Source organism: Ochlerotatus camptorhynchus, unplaced genomic scaffold, assembly GCF_037179485.1.
Source record: "Ochlerotatus camptorhynchus isolate MF236.1 unplaced genomic scaffold, CSIRO-AGI_Acam_v1.1 ptg000406l, whole genome shotgun sequence".
NCBI classification, from domain to species: domain Eukaryota; kingdom Metazoa; phylum Arthropoda; class Insecta; order Diptera; family Culicidae; genus Ochlerotatus; species Ochlerotatus camptorhynchus.
Window position 1 is genome coordinate 988,383 of NW_027040892.1, and position 20,622 is coordinate 1,009,004.

Here is a 20,622-nt window from a genome sequence, read left to right on the forward strand (position 1 = left end):
GTCGCGGTATTGGTACGGTACGTCAATTTCACTAACACCAATGTATTCTTCGATCCTGCGGATCCACTTTGCTTCGCATTCAGGCTCTTTCGTCGGTAACTTTTCGATTCGTACACCTTCCGGTGTGATTGAGTAATTGACACAACGTAGGAAATCCATTCCAATCAGCATTTTAACATCGATTGCTTCCTTCGGCACAACATAAACAAGAATCTTGTATTTCTCGTTCTCGATCGAAACATTAAGCACTGATTCGCCGCAAACAACTTTTATGTCACCTCCGTAGCCGCGCACTTTCATGTCTGACTTTTTCAGTTGTCCTTCGCCTTTCGCCAATCCAATCCAAAAATCTTTTCGGATTAGAGAAATTTCGCTTCCTGTGTCAACGGTTGCACTGATCTCATAGTCATAAATGTTAACCAACACACTCGGGTTCACGCTATCAACACTTTTCAATGTGTTCACTTTCGATACACTCTTCTTGACGCCTTCGTGTTTCACTTTTTCACCCGACTTCGTACAGTTCTTTGGCAAATGACCGAACAAATTACAGTTGAAACACTTCGGTCCGTCGTTCTTCTGCGGGCACTCATCGGCAAAGTGTGACGCATCACCACAGTTAAAGCAGTTCTTCTTTGATCCCGGTTGCTTTTTCATCTCTTTCTCGCGTAGCTCCTTTTTCCTTGGCTGGCCTTCGTGTAGCTTCGGCTTTACGACAATCTTCTTTTGCACTTTTTCAAAGTTAAGTAACTTCTCCTTCAGCTGTCGAATCGTTTGCGCTTCATAAAGCAACGATCGGTGGAATTCATCGTCGGTGATCCCGTCAACAATATACTCGCAAACGCTCGGCTCATCGAGGTCGATGGAGTGGGCGATACGTTGCATCTCGTAGATGTAATCACGTATGGCTTCGTTAGATTTTCTCTTTCGCGCTGCCAGCTGGCGATGAATGTCACTCGCACGAATGAAAGGGGCAAATTCTTTAATCAATGCGTTCTTCAGTTTGGCAAACGAAGTGATATCTCGTTGCGCAAACATAAATTTTCGTGCTGTGCCCGTCAACTTCTTCCTGCACATGATCAACTTTTGTTCGTCGCTCCAACCAGCTGTTCGGGATATCGCTTCAAACTGCAACATTCATAGCTTAACGTCCTGCCCGTCTTCAGCACCGAATGTTTCAATGCTATCCTCAACGTCTCTGAACGAATACGGTTGGTGCCGCTCAGGCATGAACCGATCTTTAGGTGTGGATGTTCGTCTATTTCCCCTCGTCAACGCAGTGACAAACATATTGCTATCGTTGTCGTCTTGAGTTTGACTATCGCCGTCCTCTTCATCATCGTTGTCATCGTGATCATCATCGTCGTTTACAACGTTGCCATCATTCTCGCCGTCATCGTGTACTGCGGCCTCGTCCGCATAATCATCATTGTCTCGCTTGTCATCCCGTACCTCGTTGTTGGTACGCGAACGACCGTCGTGCGTTTTGTCGAAGTATACGATTCTTTGCGCTATCTCTTTCTTGCATCCATCCGAAGACAAGCCACGCTTTTCACACTCACGCGTCAATCCGGCTTTTGTGAAAATTTCGCACAACTCATCCACTTGTTCCGCCATTTTGAATGAGGAATGGCGTTCTTCTCATATCAACTTTTAATCACTTTTTAGCGATATTAACGCGTCAACCGAACAATTTCTCGATAACTCCTTCCCGGAGAGCCCCCATGTAAGAAAAGAGGGAGAGGAGTTGGTGAGAAATACAGAAATTAGCTTTATTAAATTTAAAGTTTTACAAACGCGAAGATGCGTGTGCATCGGTCGATAGTAACCACTGAACTAAGTTTTTCTTCGTTTCCCACCGGGGGGTACACCAATCGTCCCACATACATTGGCACTCTTGCCCCGTATAAAGTTTATTTTTAGGAATATAATTTTTGATTAATTAAACAAAATATTTAATAATTTATTGTTATTAATGTATCAAACAACCATCAATAGTGATGTCTCAATGCAGAAATTGTGAAAAAAAATTGGAAATTCCGAAAACCTTATTTTATGATGCCTTATTCTTATAAAAAACTAGCTTTTCAATGCATCAACACAAAATGATTTTTTGCATTTTTTTTTTTACTACTTCGATTCGGACAGAACTTTTTAGAATGCTTCATAGGAATACTGTGCATAGGTTCATCGTGTGATAAAATTGAAATGATTTCATTTTCAAAATATATTGAGGGTGGCACTCTTGCCCCGGGCGACCTTCTTGCCCCTAGTTCCCCTATAGAAAAAAGGATCGACATTTTTTTAACTCTCCATATTTCTAAATTCAATCGAATCTTTAAAAAAAGATTGACCCGGGTTTTTCGAATATTTCCTATGGTCGAATTACATTTATAACTAACTTGGAAATTCTTTTTCCTACCCTGGACATCCCGGAAAAAAAGATCAAAATTCACGTTTTCCGATTCCGATTTGATTCTTTACCACAGTGAAAGACATAATATGAAAGTTGTAAACAGATGTGTAAATACGAGAAAATAATTATGTGTATGATATAAAGTTGATTGATTCCAAGTAACATTGTAAGTTTCAAAACGGTTTAAAGGATTCTTCAAGACCAAATTATGGCTGTAGACTATGATAAAACCAAAATTGTTACTATTGATGAGTATACAGCCATTCCGTAGCAAAATATTAGATCGGTATTTTTTATTTTGTCATTAGGGTGTGACCATTTCCATTTTTTTTTTTTTTTCAAAAATTGCTTTTTTTTTCAAAAATTCACAACTTTTGATCTACTGGAAATTATTTTTCCTACCCGGGACATCCCGGGGAATCGATCAAAATTTACGTTTCCTGATTCCCGGAAATCAGCACCAATTTCTCGGGAAACAATTTTAGAAGGATTTTTTTATGCATGCTACAAGAAATTTCTCAAAGGAGTTATAAGATACTTCTAAGAAGAAAGTTGAAGAAACTTCCACAGGAAGTCTAAAGATCTTCTAATTGAAATCGGAAGAATGTTCCAGAAAAGGTAGAATAATTTTTGGAGGAAAGCTAGAAATTTTTTTTCGGTAAAATAAGAAGACATTTCTATACAAAGCCAAATAACGTATCAATAAAGCCTGAAAACTTCCGGACATATAAAAAAAAACTCCTGGGGTAGTTAAAAACAATTGAATAAAAACTTCCAATGAATGTTATTACGAACTTGCTGGTCAAAAGAAATTCCGGAAAAAATCTGAAAAAAGTTGAAACATAAACTGGGATTATCTCGAAACAAATTTGCGATGAAAGAAAAATAACAGCGGCACCGGTGGTGCAGTGGTAAGCGTAATTGCCTCTCACCCCAAAAGGCCTAGGTTCAATCCTATTTCGGCGCCGCCGGGTTTTTCTGAGGCATAAAATCTTTGATTACACCTTCTGGGAAGTACAGCCGTTAGTCCCCGGTTGATGGGTCGATATGTATGGTCCAAGTATGGGATCTGCCTCCTTTTGTAAGATACAAAAATATGTTACCAAAATATTTATCATTCTCCAAATTGTCCTGGAATTTTTTTTACTGGTTAATCAAAATCGATTTCCACTCAGAATTTTTGAGCATTTTGTGCTTCACGGAGACTTAAAACATCATTTAAAATTATTAATTGTATTTGAAAATAGCATAGTTGAATTATCCAAATCATCCCAATCATCGAGTGAAAAAAAAGAATAAAGTTTATGTAATTTTGATGATTTTTGATACTTTACCACAGTGAACGACATAATATGAAAGTTGTAAACAGATGTGTAAAAAAGAAAATATAATTATGTAGGGGAATTTACGTATTCTCGTCAATCTAAACAGCGTCCTAACTTCTATTAGCGATTTCTCAGCGTCACACACATACATGACACGTTTGTTTGTTGACATTTATCTGCTGCTTGCTGTTCTACCAATTCCAATCGACAGAATTGATCAAAACGTTTTGAACATGTTTTTACAACGCCCCAAACTTTTCATGTGAGTGTGACTATTGTCGGCAGTCTCTTTTTCTTGGGCACCCTTTCCATTTGAACTGCGTGTTAACCAGTTGTTCTATTATCGGCAACTCGAAATCAGCCGTATTTTGTAGTGTGTATATTTCATTTAAAGAAAAATATGGCATAACAGGATTGCACAGTCGTAAAAATGTAATCAGGTTGAAGCTGAAAAGGTAAGGAATCGGCTTTATACATTCAGCGAAGAGTTTTGATGGGAAAATACAGTGAAATTAACGTTTCAATTTCGGTTGCCGAAAACAGTCAATGGGTGCCGAAGCCATAATTTACCCTATATGATATAAAATTGATTGATCCCAAATAATTTTGTAAGCTTTATAACGGTTTAAAGGATTCTTAAAGACCAAATTATGGCCTACAAGACTATGATAAAACCAAAATTGTGACTTGGGATGACTATATAAGCTTTTTCTCGCTGAGATTTGGTTCACTCAGTTTTCCCGGTTGGATGTACACTCGGCAACTCTCATCTAACTTCTTTTGAAAATAGTTCCTTAATTTCATCTGAGTTCAAGCGCCTTGACGGTTCTCCAGAACTCAAAATCTTGATTTCTTTTTCAAAAATAGGATCGCGGGTATTTTTCAAAGTACGAACCTTGGATATACAGTAGACTGGCCCACAAAAATAAAAGTTCTAGTTTTCCACGGGTCAACCCCTAGATTTGTGCCTTAAGGTGAGAAAACCATTCTCTGGAAGTTTCTCAAGAAGCTGGCACTTTTAGTTTGAATTTTGTATGGGGTATTTGGATAAAATACATGACAAAGTGATACACTCTATCGATCTTAAAAAAGTTACCTTATTCTCGATTTGATTCAGATTTTCAAAACTAGTAGTTCAATTAATAAGCAACAACTTTGTTAAAGATTGCATCTTGAATCCAGTTAGTTTTATTGAGATATTCACTTTTGAATGTAGGGGAAATGGATGTAATGTAGGCCTAAATGCCCCTAATGTGGGCCCATACATAAATTCAGCAATCGACTATATTTTCAATAGTGACCAAAAATATCCATTAGTACCGTCCCAATGACACGTTCATCTAGATAAAATTAATAAATAGCAGATATTTAGCGATGGGCCCAATCTTAGATTCATAGGCCAACATTAGAGCCATTTCCCCTATATGAGCATTTTGTACATGAAAATTTCAAAGAAATCTGCTACAAGGAACATTAAACATAAAGCGCCAGTCCGTGTAACGTCAAAATGAGCTGAAACATTCAGATAGTGGATATCGCACCAAAAAACACGAGCCTTGATGTTGGCCTATGGAAAACATGAACTTTTATTTTTAGTGGTAATCTAGTTGATATACGAGCAGAACGCACTTAATTAATTAATATCTCCATAATACTAACATGAATCGTGATGCTGTCTTCAGCAAAGTTTTTCGTTATTGTTTAAGCTATGTTTGCTGAATTTCTGAGGTTAGTCGAGTTTGCTGAACGAGTTCTATGCACGAAGGAGTGAAGGAATGTTATTTCTCCATACATTTCAACCAATATCCCCATATAAATTTTAAATCGAAAGCGCCTGCTCGTGTTACATCCGAATGAGCTGAAATTTTCAGAGAGTGGTTTTCTCACCCAATGGCACAAATCTAGGGGTCAACCCGTTGAAAAAAATGATAAAAAATTTCCCCATATAAATGTGGGCCAGTCTAATATACAGTGAACTCTCTACAACTCGATATTGAAGGGACTATCGAGTTACAGAACAACAATCCCATACAAAATCGCTGTTACGGTAGCGATGAAATTCTTGTTTACTATGGTTCTATAGCTCGATATCGAGTTATTGGATTGTCCAATTTGGGCATCGAGTTGTGCATTTCCATCAGTCTTGAACATATTTCTTAAGCTTAAAATTTCTAAATCAATTTGTAAAAATAATTTTTTACTTCTCAAAATTTGACCTACTTACCCAATAGGTTCAATAGTGTTTCTATTGACCTTCGAATAGTTTTAATGGTTCTTATTCTAAAATACCAAGACCTTGAAAACCTACTAGAGCTCGACCTGCAAAACGTTATCGTAATTATAGAGACCCAATTATTTGCAGAAATTTTTGAAAACAAGATTTAAAGATTAATCTTAATCTTACAAGTGCAAACGCGACTTCCTTTTATGCCCCTCTGTATACGCCAATGAATTCGAACGACACTGGAATACATTTCGTGAAAGTGTCGAGGAAGAAACTCTCTTTGGCTTGACGTCATTAGCGGGGGTCCTTTACACCACCTTCTCAGTTCATCCCTGCCTTCAACTTCAAATACGCACATTGTATTTGAGTTCTAGTCAGTAGTCCCTTGGAATTCTATGAAATATGATGGTGTTATCCCTAGAATTCCATCTCAATTATCTTCAAAATACATTGGAATTCTCATCAAAAATATTTAAATAAATTTTAAAAGTGATAGAATTCTGAAAATCTAGAACAATGAGAGGATTGAGTTTTTTTATCATCCCGAAGTGTCTTCTAATCACTGGTTTTTCCAGTGATTTGAAACTCCCGAATTTTACCAGTTTCCTAGTTCACAGGTCACCCTGTATAGAGGGTTTTTAGGCTTCAAACAAAACGAGGATCGCGTCAATACATTCCTCTCGCAATGACCCACATTCGAACGTGGCCGACCAGTTATTACACATTGAGGATGAATGCTATTCTCAAGTATCATCGGTTCGTTCGCTGTTATTACATGTGATTTGCCAATAACGGAATAGCAACCACCGTGGTCAATCATGCTCATGCCCATGCTAATATCTGCTTATGTGTCATCATTTTTGTCATTCGAACAAATGTCTTCCGACTCCCGAACTTTTGTGTCAATGTCGATTCTGCTATGGAGTGCAAACAAATTCGTTCCATTAGTTTCAGCTTTACAATGAAATACAATAATTATGCATGATCAACCGAATTGCTTTCTCAGTATAAAAAATGCATTAAATATGTTTAATTAACACAAGCCTACCTTGGTAGATTGTTACATTATTAACCTCATTTAATTACAGAATATTTCATCCCTCGTCCACCATAATACACAGCAAAAAAATAATTTTGGTTTCACATCAAAGTGGATGCACTTCAATCGTGTCAAAAATATGGTGTAATATTACTTGCCAAAAAGGACTAAATTATCATTAATACAGTGCATGATTTGACATTACGCTGCTTTTACTGCATTTGTTTTTTGTGGCCATAAAAATTACATGAGATTGTCAACATGATTGAAGCGCATCCTCTTGGATGTAGTATAATTTTTTTTTTTGCAGTGTGCGAATTCCTGACCTGCAGGGCAACATTAATCACTAGTTGATACAATAATATGTGTCGGTAATGAACTCTCCCCTCTTGGATATTGTTTTAAATATTGAAACATCGGGTACATTACACAAATGCTACAGTCTCACGTGGTGAATTTTACAAGTTTACACCGCTGAAAATCATATTCCACCACATGCAACCCAACACCACCAGCCGTGTGCGGCATGACAGTAAAAAATGAACTTGTAGGCGAGGAACTTCGCAATTCGTCGGACAAACCCTGTAAATGCGATTTAACCAACAGGAGCTATTTGCTGTTCCTTCGTCCTAAATGTATCTCGCAAACGCAACACAACAACACCCATACATAGATGCGCACCCGAAAAGATGGGTGGATATTTGCTTCGCTGTGGAAAATCCCAAACCAAGCACAGGCAACGGTGACAATTCTGAACTCTCAGGACCGAAACCGACACCCGGCCCGGGCTGGTGGTAAACATCACGCGGTAAGGACCAAAAAATCACACACTTGTTTATGCTCATATATTGTGTGCGCGTCCATCTGGATTATAGCACGGATGAGTAACACTACAGTACAAGCATGAACGGAGGACACTGGTGGCCTTCGGTACAGAAGCTTAAAGCACACCGACAAGCGTACAAACATGTGGGGCAGGATCGACTAGCCCGAGAGTTTGACCAACAGCCCGGGGGGGAAATAGGGAAAACAACACCAGGCAAACAGAGAGTCCTTTTTCACAAGGACAACTGACATCATTCATATGTCCGATTCATGTTCTAAGGGAACTCTAAACGCGATAACGTCGCGTCCTTAAAGCTTGAAGGGATGACGTCAGAGCACAAAGGATTTTTTCACGCTTAGCTATATGAATTTGTTCAGAACCCAATAAAATGATTTCCACCCTTCGTCATGTGGTGATAATTGAGTTGCCAGAAGCGATTGTGAATAATTGCAATCGACTGCCTGCTGCCCTCCTACCTCATTCCTAGACAGGATCTTCACTGCCTGCAGACAGTCCCGTAGGCTACACCGTTCTATCAAACAGCTATAAGCATGTCATCCAGCTATGCACGAAGGATAACTGGAGCTTGGCAACAAATTGGCAGGCAACTGTGGAGAGAATCCTGCATACGGCGAAATGGAGAAAAAGCAACTCTGTCACCAAGCGAATCGAGTGTTGTTCTCTGTTCGTTTGATGCTCCACTCCAGGATGCGGGAGTTGCACATACGGTATAAATAATAAACAGTCAATAAAGGGGAATAAATAAAAAAATAATCATTTTCGCCAATAACACAAAACATTCGCGTAGAAAAAGTGGTCAAAAGGCATCGAAGCGGGAATGGAGTTGAACAATAACAATAATCCGGCAACGACACACCAACAAAAATCCCATATCTCTGTGCTCACCCACTCACTAGGTATGTAGTGAGTCAGTGTAGTCTCTATGTGCCTACCTAGTGGCAGATGGGTAAAGGCCATTGAAATAATTCGAATAAATTTGCCAAGCCAGAGTTACCGCAAAATGACTGCCGCGCTTTCGGAAGAGCTGGTGGTGTGTTCGCTGATGGTATCCCTTGGTTTGCTCCGTTTGCGTGTGGCATGCAGTCTCATTCGCTCTCCGTTTATTGCTCCCTGCCAGTGGTACTTGCTTCAGGCTTCAGCACCAATCGGCCGGAATCCTACATCCAATATGCGAATCGTACGCATGCAAACGATATAAATTCCAATTCCGCTGACTTGTTCTGAATAAATCTATATATATATATATATATATATATAGATTTGCGGAAGGGTTGAATCCTGATGGACTAACGGTTGATAGCTGTAAAATTGTAGGACACTCACGATCAGAATAAGACATTTCAACTGAAAACCAAAATGATGTTTTCCAGTCAATGGTGTCATCAGGTCTTCAAGCCTGCGAGAGAACCGATTCCGTCATGAATATCGTGAAAAACCCTGTATCGATTCAATCAAATAAATTTATAAACTTTTTCGAAATTTCATAGTATATCTATAGATCGATATTGATGTGTTCCTGCCAAAAATAAAATGAGTTTGAAAATAAAGTATAGCCGTTTCCAAATGTATTTTAAACGTTCTCATCAAAGGACACGGACATATCACAAAAGATCAATGTGTTGCAGTGATTATGACCCAAGCAAAGGGAGAGAAAAAAAAATAATTCCAAGGTAGTTCTGAAGAGACTATTAATATGGCAGGGCTGGTAGCGATCAATGCTGTCAAAAATAGTGATTTTAGTGACCATGTTGAAGAAATCAGTGACCAAATAGTGACTTATAGTTGTAAAAATGTGACCTAAGGATAAAAAATTAGTCGTTCTGATGGCATACAAAATGAATGTTTGATATTTTAGACTTATTCAATTAGATTCTCATAAACACTTAAATATGTACGATAGGAACCTATAAAGCGAAAGATTAAATAGAAAGTTTATGACTAAACCTCCAAGTTTCTACTACCTGGAAAATCCTGAAAAAGCCGGGAATTCTCAGGGAATTTTATTTTCCCTGAAAATACCTGGAAGTCTCAGGGAATCTTATCATTCAGGAAATTTAATAATTTTCTTACTAATAATACATTTTAAAATAAAAACCTTTAATATTCCTAGTTATTTTCATTCACACATGGAACTTTATAGATCCAGAATGGATTAATCTTCAGCAACAAATACATTTTTTAAATTCAGAGGCTTCAAATGGTGTTTTTGTTCTAAAATATGCATATTACCCAAAATTTTATAAATTCTGAACTGAAAAGTTAAAAAACTTCAAGAAATTTTCAAGAATCTGGAGTCAAATTCCCTGCACAGTTTTAAAGCTCATGGAATTTTATTATAATTTCTAAGGACCTCATTCCACGGGAGTTCTGAGAAAAAATCTATGAGAAAAACATCAACTGCAATCTGCTTTCATGGTAGTTCTGAAGAATTTTAGACTTCATTTGAAGCCTAAGCCTGAGATAGTAAAATCCAAGCGAATTTTCATGAGAAATCTCCGTTGAATATGGAATGGACTTGGATCTTCAGAACTACTCGAAAGTTCCCAAAATATTTCTGAAGTTAATTAAATTGCCTTTAAGTTCTGTTGTAGTTTGAGAAACTAGCTTGATCCTCGCAATACTTCTCATAATTTTTTTTAACTTCTCTTAACTTTTTCGGACTTCCAAAAGTTTCCACAATTTTCCTAACGATCATGAATCTTCTCTAAAGTGTTAAAAATTCACTGAATTTCTCGAAACTTTTTTTTTATGTTATTTACCTGCTCTAGAATATCTCTGCTCTGAGGATATCTATTCTTCCTTGGAGTTTTTTTTTTTTGTTTAGAGCTTTATTAACGAGATCAATATCTTTCTCGAAGTTCTCGAAACTTCTCTTAAGTGTTTGCAGTTCTCATGAAGCTTGTTGTACTACCATGAATTTAATTGAACTGTTCTAAAAATGTTTAACCTTGCGTGAACTTCTGAACTTATGTCAAAACCTCAATAATTTTCTTAACATCCTTAGAGTTCTCTGAAAATTTGGGAGCTTCTTGAAATTTCCCGCTAATTTAGTGAAACTAATGGAACTGAACTCCTCTGAAATTCCCTTTGTTTTTGGAGCTTTGCTTTACTAAACTAATTTGAGATGCTCCCGAAATGTCCATAAAAGTTCCTGAAGTTCTCGGATCTTCCCTTAAGTACCATAGACTTTTATGAAGTTCTCGGAATGTTTCTGAAGATCTCTGTAATTCTGTGAAGTTTTCGAAGTTATTCTGAAATTTGAGGAACTTCTTTAAGCTTCCGCAACGTTCTATGATTTCTTTATTCTCTTTCAGACAAACCTTGTCTGAAGTTCAAATTATCGAAATTACATAAAATATTTCTCAATTTCGTTTAAATTCTCTAGATTTTCCCTGAATATCTTAGTATTTTTTAAAGAACAATTTTACTGGAATTGATTTAATTGCCTTTAAGTTCTACAATTTTCCTTAAGTTTTATAAAGTTTATAAACGCTCATGGAACTTTGCCTTAAATCACCAATTTTCCGTGGAAAGCCTGGACATTCCAGAAGTTTTTTTAATGCCCTGAAGCTTCTAAGGTTTTCGGATCAATCATTTCTCGGAATATCCCATAATTCTAAGGTACTCCTTGTAAGTCGCTGCAAATTTCCTTAAGCTAATGTTATATTTCTGATGTTATTTGATCGTCCTCGAAGAACTCGGAACTTCACTGAATAAAATGAAACAATCTAAAAATATCTAAATTTTTTAGAAGTTCTCTGGAATTTCTTGAAAATATCGATGCTTGCTAAAAGTTCTCGCTTTTTTTTTAATTAATAGAACTTTGTTGATGTTCTCTAATCAGCTTAAAAAAAGAAAATAATCAACTTAACTAAATTTTCGATTTTTTTAGATCTTGAAATTTCCATGATATAACACCCTTGAAATACTCTTACATTTTCCGGATGTTCATATAATTTTTATTGCGTTTCAGAAATTTTTTCTGGGCAAACCGAAATTTCCGGAAATTCCTGTTTCTGCAATTTCCTTGAAATCTTTTGAACTGCCCTTTAATTCTCTGATCTGTCTTGATGTTCTCGGAGCTTCCCCAAAACTCTCAACTCTAATGAAGATCTCGGTTCTGCTTTAAAATAAATTGAATTCTCTTTAAACTTCCCTGGAATTCTCTGGATTTCTGTGAAGTTCCTGAAATATTTCTGAAGTTTTCATAAATTTTCTGAAGGTCTCTGTACTGAATCTTTCGGAACATCTTATGGATTCTCGATTTTATTTCAGCACATCATGGAACTACCCTGAATTTGTCTAAACTCACGCATATAGATTTCTAAATCAATTCAATAGTCTGGGCTAAAGTTTCGAGGACTTCCCCAAAGATCTTTAGATCTAGCTTTTCTGAGATCAATAGAACTTCATTGATGTTTTCACATTTTTGTTAGTACGAAACGTCAAGACATTAAAAATGTTGTGATCTTAGACTTACTAAAATGAAGTAAGTGTTCAACTTCAACATTTAATGGATTTTATAGTAAAGCTGTTTCTTTAAAACTGATTGTCATGTCTTAAAAACGTTTGCGTTAAAAACATATTTTTAACACATTTCATAAATAGCATTCTTATTATAAACCTGGAAATTATCCGCCAAAGTTATGGAAACCCCTGGAAAACTCAGGGAACTTTATTGAACTAAATGAGTGGACACCCTGTAGATAGAGAAGAACGATTAAACGTAAAAATAACTCCATACAAGGTCGTCAACTTCGCATTGCTCAAAAAATAGAACAGAATGTAGGCATATTCAGAAGAATGATCAATCTTGAAATAAATTCACGTTTAACAAAGTTTAAAATTGTGACTTATTACAAGAAAAAGTGACTTTAGTGACTTGGCCTTAAAAAAAGATACTTTTGAGTGACTGGCTTGAAAAAAGTGACACAGTCACTAAAAAGCGACTCGCTAGCAGCCCTGATATGGGCATCATGAGTAGAATTTCCAGGAATTTCAGGGAGCCTTCTGAAGGAATTCGGAGGAGAATGCAAAGATAATTACAACTACGACAAATACGATAATCGGGTTTAGCCCGTAATCTAGGGTGTTCAGCCCACTTCAGCTAACTTTAGTTTAATAAAAAAGTTGTAAACGCTTTAAAGAATTACGGATCCGCAAAGCTACCGAAATTGAGCCTTGATCATTTAATGAACTATAACACAAACTTCATGATTATGTGAATACAATGTTGACACTAAGTACCCCTAATGATACCCGGCTACTGAAAATCTCTTGAAATGTCAATCAATAAAAAAAAGCAAATTTTTAAAAATTTCAGCGCATTTATATGTAACACGAGCTGGCGCTTTTAGATTGCATTTTATATGCGTAGCTTATGCATTATTTTTACTAGCTTGAAAAAAAGTCCACATTTTCCACGGGTCAACGCCCAGATTCGTCCAACACAACAAACATTTTATCTTCCTCCATCCAATAAGCATCGTCCATCAGAACGGGATCCACTTCCAGTGGTTTCATTGTATGGCAGTATCGCCATCGGAGAGCAGAGCGCTTCCATTGCAGCAATGGACGCAAAACGTGATCAGCACTAAACGGTTGCTTTTCTAAGTCGACGACCCATCGACCGAAAGAACTGCTGATGAAGAACAATGAGGAAGACCACACAATGGTTGCTGCCGAGTAAACAGACGATCGCGTGACACACATCAAGAGTTGCCTGCTTCTGTCGACAGTCGAGTGTTTACTGAGAGAGAGAAGGATTAGTAATTTCCATTTAATTCCACTACCTTATTTGCTTATCCTTGACAGATACGCGTATTTCGTCTACAATGTGCAGACTTCTTCAGTGTCTTGTACTAATACTCGACTGTCGAGTAGTCGAGTATTAGTACAAGACACTGAAGAAGTCTGCACATTGTAGACTAAATACGCGTATCTGTCAAGGATAAGCAAATAAGGTAGTGGAATTAAATGGAAATTACTAATCCTTCTTTCTCTCATTATGCAGGTATTCCACTAAGGCGCCCACATTCATCAGGAGTCGAGTGTTGTTTATGGTGAAAATAAGTGTATTCTAGGTACCTCGTTAGCCATAACTAGTTTCACATATGTTCTTTGATATCAAAGACGGATATAAACCTATAAATATAAGCGGTTGGGGTAAACTTGGAATTCAATGGCAAGGTTGGTAAAATAATGTTTGATGATTATTTGGTAGCGTACCCGAGCAAAGTCGGTTAACAAAATGAAAGCAAATCGATATTAAAGTGTGCAGTTCCTGTCATAATGAAAACTCATTTTGATTTCAAATGTTGCGACATAAGTCTGATATCATATTGTGCTTTCATTATGCAGTCAAGACGTTTTAAATGAAAGCAACTTAACTTGAAGTTCTGCTGTTTACGTCTTGTTTAAAATTTAATTGAAATTCATCTGTCGTTGAACTAATGATTATCGTTTATCTGATTTGTTTAACACATTTTAGGTCATTCGTGACTTGCCCGCGGTAAAATTGAAGCCTAAGTCTTTCAGCTTGAGAAACATGAATGGGAACCATTTACTCTAGGCCCGTATTCAGTTAAACATTATGAATGCAAAATCAGTAATCAAATTGATTTCATTGAAAGCAGGATTAGTTTTCCGTTTGCTTCAACAGTGTAAAATTTTGCTCTCATTTTTGCTGTGTTAACCGTTAAGTCAACCAAAATGAGATCAACTGGAGTATTCAAAATAAGTTACATCATAACAGCAAATTTTGATTTCAATTTGATCTTCAGCTTTGCTCGGGTAGGGCCTCAACTTAAACAAAATAACAAATACAGAATTGTTCAGCTTTATTTTCATAGAAATTGTTTATTACTCGTAAATATAGTTACAACTTGTTTGTTATGTACGAATGATTCACGTACGAAATACAAAACAATTCTTGCAATTTCAAAAAATTGTCTCCTGCCTCATCGATCAGCATATTTCGTAATTGAACAATTTAATCCAATTCTTATCATCATTCGTTGCGAATTTATTGCTGAACCTCTACACTTTTGAAATAGAATAGTGGTTTAACAGTTTTTGCAAATACAAATTCTTAAGTGCGGCTTTGTAAAAATAACATCAGAACGCATGCTGGGGATACAATGACATATTTTGTTTATGAAGAGTTTTTTGAGTGTGTTGATTTATTTTCTTTTAATTCCGTTATAATTGGTAACCTTTTTACAGATACGGATATTTCGTCTATTACTTGCAGATTTCACCAGTACCAAGTACTCAACACTGTTTTGCTTATTTTTGCATCAATTGGAAATTAAAGAAAATCACTGAATAAGCAATAAGCGCTGCAAGAACAGAACAGTGATATTTTACGATTTCCCGACGAATCAAGTACCTACCCGTTCTAGTGAAAACCGAAAATTTTAGGCTATCTCATCGGCCATGTATGCCATGACCCAGACCATATGAAAAGTTCATTCGGTCTCAGCAAAGCTCAGTTGAGTAAGAGTAAAGTAAAGCTTCACCTTAAGCATATCAAGAAAAAAAACCAGACCCGTAAAATCCCCCATTTATTACAACCCTTTCCAGAATAAAAAAAAATCTCAATTTATTGGACGTGCCGCCCGGCAAATACGTGCCACACCAACCATCGCTTCCATTCATGACTTCTTTCACCCAACAACCGCAAACACTTTCCACTTTCGCATTCCAACGGGCCTCCACGGCAAGGCTGCTTTCCGGACGGACGTGATACTCTAGAACACGTTGTCACTGCGGGATTCTAAAGCGAATTACAGTCCCCCTTCCAACCCTCTTTCGCTTCATTTGCTTTCAAACTACCAACGAAAATACAGCTGTTTGCGCAATCATTTCTGTCATTTAGGATTATTCCCTGAGCTTTTTTGCTCAGATCCATCGGAAACTTTCAAAACGTATCATGTAGGGAGGATAAAAGTCCTATTGACGTTATAACGTCACACATACATAAAAGTTGTGCATCCTTCTGCTGCGCTAACTTGCACTTCCTCGTGACTTCGTTTATCAATATCAGCACCACACCTCGGTGCTGCTGCACAAAAGTTTGTTCGTGTGGGATGAACGGAAAATTTCCCGAAACTCAGATCCTAACAAGCCACCTCCCAAAAAAAAAAGCCCTGAAGAACACCCGCCAACTTTCCTAGCCAAACAACGCAAAAGTGGCACGAACGATGCCAGATAACGAGAAAGTATCGAACAAAAGTTTATTGAGGCATATTTACATTCAACTAACGCCAACTTTAGCGAGCGAGCGAACGATGGAAAATTCATTGTTATACAGCTACTGCTGCAATCCAACCGTTCTAGGAAGCGGGGCGACATGGAAGAACGGAACTAGAACATCAGGTAGTGCGATGAAGCCTTCTGCTACTACTGCTAGCAGTTTGGGGGTAAAGTGGGAAAAGACATTCTCATAGTTACGGAAACTTGTTGAATTTAATGAAAAACAGAAGAAAACAAGATAAAACTGTTTAATTCAGATGTAAGAAGAGGTGTTGGGTGTAGGCTTCCTGAGAATGTCGGAAAAACCTACCCCAAGAGGTTACAGGCAAAGAGGAGGAAAGCGGCGACAACAACGATAACGCTTGAATAGTAGATGACTACATAACAATGTTGCTCGCTTGTATGTAAGTCGACACAATCTCGGTTTGAAAGTTGGCAAGGTTGTTCGATGTCAATTCCATTTAGCGATACTCAACTCGCGGTTGTGCTGAATTTGAAAGCGGAGATAACTTTAGCATGGATACGGCGAAGTAATTTGAGTGACCTCCCTTCTTCCTTCGAACGCGACGGAGATATAATGAAGGGTGTCGTATTCCGTCGGATATGTTGCGTTTGACGGTGTGACGAAAGTGTGCGCTGGAATGTATAATGTTTCATTGAAAAATACGATAACTAATGAGGGGTAAGAGATCTCCCGATAGCCTAGTCAGTAAAGGCTGTGATGACTGGACTGGGAATCAAATTCTCTGCGCTAGTCGTGAAACAAATTAATTCAAAGCTTCTATGTTCACTAAGTCTTCGGACAAATTTCACATGAATAAGGGAACGAGATTTAGTGACAAATTTCAACAGCTTCTTATCTTTATCTAACTCATTTTACAATCTTGTAGACTTAACTAACTGTTACACTATTGCAGTGTGTTGCTAGCGAACAGCTATAGTGAAAATCATCAATCAAGAATCCCTTCATGCTGGGCTGCTGATAATTGAAATAAATTCGAATTCAGTACACGTCTAGCAACAATAACAAACAATACTCACATGAACCTTCACAATCGAAACCAGGTCAAGAGAGATTATCCTGAAAATAGAAAAGGGAAAGTGTTATTGGCAATGTCCGGCAGTCGTAAGCTGATAAAATAATTAATGTCATTCGATTTATTGATATAGAACCATAGTCCAACCGAAACGATCCGCAATTCATAAAAAAAATAAACGAACAATAACTGGTGTATTACATCGGAACCGTTTTGCACCAATAAGGTTCTCCTCCGTCGTCGACAAGAGCCGATAGAGAGTTTTACTTCGCTTTGCAAAACGACAGCCGAACAATGAAGAAATCGAGAAATGATGTCAACCGTAAATTATTGCAATTTGATACAGAGCGACGGCGTTTCAGCTTCCACATCACCCGACAAATGGTAGCTACCGATATGGAATCCCATCGACGTCGTCGTCGTCGTCATCATCAGACAACGACTTTGACGTTCCACCGTTGTGGTCGGTGAGGGATCATTCGCAACATAAAACAAAAAATGCACCCTCATTTCTCCTGCCGTCTGTTCATTGTCTCGGATGCTACTTTCCGGCAGAATGGCATTTATCTGGCGACCGTTAGACCGCGTCCTTCGCTTCGCGCTCGTCGCTCATATTTGGGACGACCGACACAATGTGCACCTAATTTCGCTAAAATGTTTTTATCTGTCTCCCGGTTCCATTACATGCTCTTTTCTGACTCTTGTTGTTCGCCCCGATGTTGTTGTTGTTGCGCCACCGTATGCATACACTCACACACTTTTAAATGGTTGTTTACAAGAATGCCCCCCCCTCATGCGTCTCTCCCCAGCGGCTCAGGGGCAACCCACTATATTGGATCAATTTGTTTTTGAAATTAGTTGACTACACAACTCAATTTGCCAGCGGACGTGTTGAACAACAACCGGAGGGCTTAAGGCTATTCGTGGTGGGAGATGGATGCAATCCCTCTGGTCTCTTCCGCGCCATCCGCTCGCTGGCCGCACCGTGAAAAGCTCGCACACGTGTAGTGTGAATTATTCATGTCTGGTCAAGGAGCGTTTTTGCGCTCGAAGAAGCAGCAGTGTTGTCATGGGGTCGAGTTGTGTTCGGTTTGGGCTGGGTCGGTTCCGATGGACGGATGTGGATTCCAAGGATTCGCTCTTACATTGCTTGCTGGGTAGGTCGGTTGGATGCGGCTTGTTGGGTTTCCGATTATGGCATGTATAATTGGTGGAAATTTTGGGTGAACTCCGTGGTACTTGTACTCGGATATAACCAGGGGTGCTTGGTGAGAGATGGTTGATAGATGCTATGCATTCAGCAGGCGAAGGTCGGAGGTTCTTATCACTTGCTTGGTTTTGAAATGAAAAAAAGGCGGATTTTAATGCAGAAGACAATAGACACCAAAGCAACGCTATATACACCGATTTCGCTTATTTTTTTTATTCAAAACTGCATGCAACCTTACATTTCCCGAGTCTTCATATTTCAAAACAAAAAAATTTCTTGGCGTTTCCTCACAGATGTTACATACTTGTTTTATCACTTGGTAAATCCATTGGCGTAATTAATGAAAAATCCGAGGGGACTAATTTTTTTTTAAGCAAACAATTTTGATGTGTAAGGAAAATAAGTAATAGTAGTAACAATTCTAGAGGGAGCGACAAAACCCAAAAAGTTGTTTCTCCCAAATCAGAATTTTTCTATACTATTCAATCAATCAAGATAGGTTACCGAAATCAATTCTGGGGTCATTTTAATTTTGATTTTTTTAACATGGTGATATAATGTACAATGCATGAAAAACTATTTTTTACTATTTTTGAAGGCAGACTCAAACTGATCCAATATTTTTCCAATCAAAAAGTTTTGTTTTGTTTTTGTTTATTCTGATTCGGTTTCCCGGGAAATTGCTATTTGTATAGAAAAGCCATGCTAAATAAGGTCTGTATCCACAATAATTTGGACACATAAAAACTTAAGTAGAACACAAATTTTATTTTATATCTCAATTGTAGTTGTGTATTTCAGATTCATGGGATATTATTTAAAAATTCACGAAGTCAAAACATATTTATTCGGTATTTGCATAAAATTGTCGGACTTTGCGCTTAACTCCATCTATTGGGGTTTGTACAGACTCCTCAGATACCGGTGGCCGTCTTTGTCCAAATTTGTTGGAAGTGTTTGATATCTTTGATTCCTTGTTTCTTTCCAGAAAGCTTCCGCTTCATCAGAGCCCAATATCACTCGGAATTGCGGTTTGGTTTGGTACAATATTCACTTGATTTGCTTCGTACCATTCCCTCACAGTTTTAGCATAATGACATGATGCCTAAACGGGCCAGAACAAAGGGTTTTCTTTGTGGCTTTTGATGAAAGGTAGAAATCGCTTCTGCATACACTCTTTCTGGTAAATCTCCTTGTGCCCCGTAACGTGGGTAGATCACCTTTTCGTGGTACGTTACGGGATGTAAGATCTACCACCGATTCCTAGTCTTGACTACTTCAAACTAGGGGAACAGGATTTTTCAGTAATCAAAGGAACACATCTTAGTCCTTGTTATTTTTTATGCCTTGTTGACAACGAATCCAAACACATAAAGCAACCAACGATACAGACAAAACGGTTGCTACGACTACCATGACAAATTCGCTCTGTAACATAGCTCGATCCGAGTGATAGAAGGATAATGATATATTCGGATGAGGACATAGCTTGATATGATTGATATGAATCGAGAAAAGACATAACAAAAAAATTCCCATGAACACACGTGTATCATGTTCGGCTTTACTTCGTGAAGCGGCTTGCCAACAATTTGCTCGTTTCCTTCTACCGCCCCGAGTGAGTTGTGTCGCACGGGCTGCTTGTCATGAAAAAGAAGGAAGAAGATTATATCATTATTGTTGCTTTGCACTTCTGACATAGCGTTATTATTCGGTTCGTTGATCGCTTGTCATTTTGTCATTTTGGAGATATTTTTGATTCCTTGCTTGTTGATAGTGATAAGTCCTCGGGATGCCTGGACCGAGGATGATCTTGAAACAAGGAAAAATGAGTTAGCCATCACCTATGAGATTCCTAATCTTCTATTCGTTGTTTCCTAGTTTGAAGTGGTTAAGACTAGGGTTCTGATGCATGGTCATTTTCGGTGTCATTACTTGTTTTTGTTGCTAAGGAATCCAATTTTGATTGACAAAGGGGCGCGCCTTTGGATGGTCTTCCAACACTCCGAAGGGTATAAATAGCGGGACCTTTCAATTATAATCGATTCCTTGCGATGAAGGCAAGAATGACAACTGTATCAAAACCGAATACTTCATTATTTCTCAATAGTGATGGAGTAATACGACATGCACTAAACTAAGGACAGAGAAAAAACAAATCTCCTTGTGGATTGTACCTGTAGTGACGAAAGATTTACTCTTACGGCCACACGTGCACGGTATTTTTTTGGGAAATTTCGATGCCTTATCGTCCTGAAATACTCCGCT

At 37.9% G+C, this 20,622-nt stretch overlaps 1 protein-coding gene across 3 annotated transcripts in view; it reads right to left on the reverse strand.

The window, feature by feature from the left end:
• Nucleotides 1-20,622, reverse strand: part of LOC135710928 (catenin delta-2-like) — a 95,763-nt gene that overhangs the window by 36,148 nt on the left and 38,993 nt on the right. For all 3 annotated transcript variants that reach the window (XM_065233639.1, XM_065233637.1, XM_065233638.1), the window contains exon 2: nt 17,149-17,188. The gene's annotated coding sequence lies outside the window, so the exon portion shown is untranslated. The remainder of the gene's footprint in view (nt 1-17,148; nt 17,189-20,622) is intronic.